Below are 5,870 nucleotides of genomic sequence, written 5' to 3' on the forward strand. Positions count from 1 at the left end.
GGTGGTTGGTACGGTCTACACCCCCAATCTCTAAACAGAGATGGCAGTGAGTGCACTGTCAACCTTTTCTTGGAGCTCTAATGAATGCTAATCCTCCTACTCTAATCTAAGCAACTAAAAGCACTTGAACCGTAAACTAATCCTACTCAATCACATAAAAGAAATCAAATCAGCAGACTGTAATTTCCAAATGCATGTCAAAACAGAGGAATAAAGTGCTGAAAGGAAAGACAAGTAACAATACAAGGAAAAGGAGGTCTATTGCTCTCAGGTTGGGCCCTAACCTGAGAGCTATAGCTCCCTTAAAAACTCAGAATTGAATCCAAAGCTGCCTACCTTTATTGAATAATCATGAGTCCAACATCATGCCAAAACTGGCTTACAAAAAGCAAAAACCGAGTTGTAGCTCGTGCTTAGAAATTGCAATAGTAGTTCAAAAGTTCAAAAAGCTCCTATCAAAGGCTACGGCCTTAATATTTATACATGATGAGGATCAAGCTGGCTTCCTCAATTAGTGGAGCTCGGCTGTCCAACTAAAAGTAAACTGCTGTTCCTGTAGAATCCGTTGGCTGCCTTTAAGCTCGGTGGGGAAAGCTGTTGGAGCTCGGAGTTAGGGTGGAGATCACGAGGGAGGTCATTTAAGGCTGTAGACAACCTCCCTATAAACCTGAAATGCCACCTTTGTTGTCTCCTTGTCTCCATTTGCATGGTCTTTGCTCCCTTTAATGCCAAAAAACCTGAAATCATCATGTATTAGCCACATAGATATAATGCCTGCCCTTCTTCCTACAAATAACTCGAATATACTAAGAAATGAATGCATAAGTGATAAAAGATGAAGGGTTTAGCAAGGTAAGTAGGCCAAATGAGCCCAAATTGTTACCAAAAAATGGGGCTCATCACTATAGACGGGTTGGGTAGCCCCAAATAGCACCACATGCACTGGACCTAAGCCGAACCCCATCTGGATCAGGTCTTTGTCATGCTTGAGTATTCTTTTTTGTGGGATGATTGAAGGATTTTAAGCACCCTAAAAGTCAATTGCTATGTTTCAAAGATGTAACATGACCATGGCAACTTATGGGATGCCTACCCCCAATGGTCCTAACCTGAACTATAAATTCTTTTGTGGCCCCTATGGGGAATTTAGTTGGTTCAAGTTATGGTTGCTTTTAAGGGTCTTTCTTTTCTTAGGGTGTGAGATGTAAGCAAAAACAAGCTAAGTACAAAAATCTCCAAAAACTAGATGCCTTCTTATACAAATATTATAGAATCTTAGTGTGTGATGTGTAATTGTGTGCAAGTGAGAAAGTGAACATGCAAAGTGTGATAAGATGTGGATATTTGTGATTTGTTACAATATCCTCCAAATTACACTAGATTTAAATTGTTCCTTTCATAAAAAAGAAATGATTCGTGGATAATGGGTCTCTTACTCTTTATCCTATTACACAATGTGTGCCTAAAGGAAGATGGTAAAAATGAGTGCTTTAAGAAAGCTTTGATATGCAAGCCAAAGGTCACCTTAAAAGATGCAAGGGAAGTAGAGATTACTTACTTTTTGTAATGACACTTGGCCTTAGTCCCAAAACTAATGAAATGAAAAAAATTCTTTGTTTAGTAACAAGATTTGTGGATGCTGGGCCACTTACTCCTTTACTAATTAAGCTATGTGATTTGAAAATAAAAATAAAAGTAAAGATAATTTAATGACCCCACTACTTGTGATGAGTAAATAAATTAAGTAATATAAACTAACTAGAAATAAATTACAGAGGTGAAGGAAATTCACTAAAGGTTGTCAATCACCTCTAAAAAGAGAAATTACAAGGAATTTTTTTCTTTCTAGAAACTGTGTAGTTTTTACCATGCAAAGACGCAGTTTTGCATTTGTCTGAGCAAAATTCATGGTCTGAGTGTCTGTATGTAATAAATTCATGTGGTCAGCATTAAAACTATGAACAAGCAAGTTTCTCAACCACCAACAGGTCCAAAAGGTCCTCCAAAAATTCCAGAGAAATGTTGAATGCCTTGTGAGGTGATAATGTAGAGAGAAGGTCCTTCAAACACAACCGTTAGAGTAAATAAAAAACAACATTGGAGTCACCAATATTATAGTAGTTTTTTGTAGCAATGGGGTACCAAAATACACCTTATTAGCAGTTGGTATTTCCATGCAAAGAAATACAAGAAACTTGGTTGTTGTCAATGAGAAATAAAGAAGAAACAAAGCATTGGAAATGGTGAAAACAATGCATATACAAAAATAAAATAAAACAAAGAGATAAATGCACAAATAATTCTTAATGAAGAAAACAAGTCAACACAATTATGGGCATGGCTCCCTTTATTGATTTTTTGTGGTAGAAGATGAATACAATAGATGAATACTAAACACTTGAAGACAATTCTTTAAGCTATGGTGCTAAAAAATCCTCAACAAGGTGGTTCCTTTCCTCACTCTCTTTGCAAGATTCTCCTCTCTACTAAAGAAGTATCAAGGAATTCTCAATGGTGAAATCATCTCGAGACTAGAGTGATGGATTTCTAGGAAGAAACTTTTGCAACGCAATACTGCTCTACTTTTTCTTCAACAATGAAATGAAGGATTGCTCTTATAGCAATTTTTCCATAACATTGTATTCTCTTTGGTCCTCCCATTGTCTATTTATACAAAAAAAATTAATCTCCCTTACCTCTCTTGTTTCATGAACGAAAATGACTTATGAGTAGGAAAAGAGGATTCCTTTAAGGTTTTACATATCTTTAGGGTAATTCGAATTCATTTTTTCTTGACTGAAACATGTCAGAGAATAATCTTTCAAGTGTGGGGAGTGATCCCAAATTTTCTAAGTCGGTCATTTCTTCGACCATGCGACTTTCAAAGGAAATGACATGAAGTTGTAAATTATTACTGAGGATAAGCTGCACAACCCAATTTTATATATAAAACCTGATGAGAAATTAAATTTTTTGAACTTCAAAATGTCTTCAGCTAGAAAATCTTCACTTGTAGATTCTACTGGATGAATTTGGGCATCTTTTGGATTGTAAAAATATGTGTACGATTGTATGGCTTTAACACTAACTCTAAATATTATTCTATTTAGTATTAATCAAGTGGTAGGATTGAAATCGTTTCACTCCTAGAGATGCTCTGCGGGGTGGAATTCCTATGTATGACCATATTTGATTAGGTCATGATCCTCTTGATTACCATGAAAACTCAACCAATTGAAGGAAAGCTTGGATAGATGAATAACTTTGGAAATGAGAGCATCCTATACTCCTTCTTTGAGCTTGTTCCAGTTATATGTCCATGAGTATCAATCCTCTTAATGAATGGTTGATAACCTTGGATGATTCATTAATCCAAATTGATGTAGAGTTTGGGAGGTTGGCATGCCACCAATACTTTTGATGATAATTATTTTTCTTAGCAAGCATGATAGGTTATCATCATATGTGACTATCCATATGTTGGTATTGACTATCGAGGATAACCATAATTGGCACTTCCTCCTAATTATGTTTAGGGAAATGTAGGTATGGTGACTTGTATTTTTTATCTTGTTTAATTTTTATGTTTTTTATTTAAAGAATCTCAATAGGAAACCAAAATATTTTTATCATAGAATGCATATAACAAAACATAGTGATTGCACGGATATTGAACTAGTATAGTTAGACGGGTACCCTTGACATATTTTCAAAGGAAAAGATGAGAACCAACCTAAAGGAGAAGCAGAGAGAGTAAAAGTATTTGAATATCATATCACTATACTTGGCCACATTTTTATTTATTAGCCTAAGGGAAGAACCACCTGAAGTCACTAGTTATCCTACATGAAAATAAATCACCCACATAATGGAAGAAATATTTTGATTGTGACGGATGGCACATATTTGAGTTTTATAAATTCTATATCATCCATTAACATCTACTAAGGAATTCGAAAGCACAATAATAAAAGAATGTGGGAAAGGAAAATAAAACTTAAGCTTAAAATTACTAATGTACATCAATTACAAAGGGAAAAATCCCCAATACCATTGCGTAGGTGTACTATCCCTTGATATATAACCCATTTCTAGGGTCATTAAACACATTTCCTTCATAATTATCAAGTTCATATGCTTAGTTTTTTATTGCTCAAACTATAGTGTAAGGCCATACTACATGTATTTAAATTTTCCTACCCTAATTTGATTTTGTCTCAATAATGGACCAAGACTAGATCTCCCTCAGAACATTTTTTATGTCCCTCATTCTCCATACCTACATCTCAAAATTGATCATCTAGATTCTCTAGGTGAGTAAAGTATTATTATAAGTTTCAAGTGTTAGGTATGAGCTCAACTACTAGATTTAGTGAATAAATTTCACAATCAACCAAAAGGATTGCTTCCACTCAATGAATGAGTTGGAAAGGAGAAAACCCCATAGCAATATCTATTGAAGTTTGATATGCCCAAATCATGGGACAAAGCATTAAATTTAAATTTTACTTACTCATTGATTATGTTTTGAAGAATGGTCTTTAAGAACTCATTGATTCCTCAACTTAACCAATTTCCTAATGGTAGCTAGAAGACAATTTCTCATGACAAAATCCTATCTTTAAATCCAAGTCCAACATCATCTTATTTTAAAATTGAATACCATGGTTAGAAAAAATATCTATCCACACATTAAACGTAGCGACTACCTTATTAAAGATGGATAATGTAATTGTTTCACTATGAATTGAAAAAGTTGGCATGGAATCTACCCAGTTCATAAAGTAGTTGATGGACATGATGATGTACTTATGACCCCTGGTCAAAGTTGGGTGGCAAGTTCTAAAATTCATTCCCCAATTAGTGAAGGTTCCAATGGAAATAATAGGGAAAAGGGAAGTAGGATGCATGCACATTGTTTTAGTATAAACATAACAAGATTGACACCTTTTGACCACTTCAATATAATATTTAAAAAAAATGGCCAAAATTACAACACATGCAAGATATTTTATGTCATTTCCCTTGATAGGTGATTCCCACAAGATCCACTGTGACAACCATTAAGTACTTTATTTACCTCCTCATGTGTTAAACAATGACACAAAATTTAATCCACCCCCTGATGATAAAAGGTATCACCAATGATCAGGTAGTTCTTAGCTAGGTGTTGAACATGTCATCGTTCATCTCATGAGAAAGTAGGATGAAATTTTTAATTCTAGAGATAGATGAGGATATATTCATACTAAGGATAACTAGAGGAAATGATAAATAAATACTTGTCAAGAAACAAGTATGTTTCATAATAATTTTCATCCTCTCTAGGTAACTCGGGTGTAAATTCCACAAAAACAAAATACTTTTTAGGCTTTGCTAATGAAAACTCAAGATCAAATTCTTGCAATATGACAATCCAATTGTTGTATTTTCACTCAATAAATTATTAGGTAAAGAAAAAATGGAAATAATTCGCATTAGAAACAAAAAATGGCTTTCTAAAGGAGTATATAGTAATAGAGTCGATGAATGACATGGACTATTTCCAAAGCCAGATTATCTACATGTAAAAGCTTATGTTCATGACCTTTTAAGCCTCTAATCAACTAATAGATTGCATGCTCTTGGTTCTTATCATCTTCCTTAACCAAAAAAATACCAATGGTTGATTCTAACATTGCAATATATAGCAATAAGTCTCTACTATGGTGTAGAGGACTAACTAGGGGGAGCAGACACAAGTGCCTTCTTCAATGCATCAAACAATATCTTTGCAAAATCACCCCATACAAATAGAAACCCCTTATTCAACAATAAAATGAAGATATTAATAATCTCATTGTAGTTAACAATGATTAATTTTAGATAGA

This window comes from Pinus tabuliformis, chromosome 8 (assembly GCF_031772625.1).
Source record: "Pinus tabuliformis cultivar Carrire ecotype Pingquan chromosome 8, CPIR1, whole genome shotgun sequence".
Taxonomy (NCBI): domain Eukaryota; kingdom Viridiplantae; phylum Streptophyta; class Pinopsida; order Pinales; family Pinaceae; genus Pinus; species Pinus tabuliformis.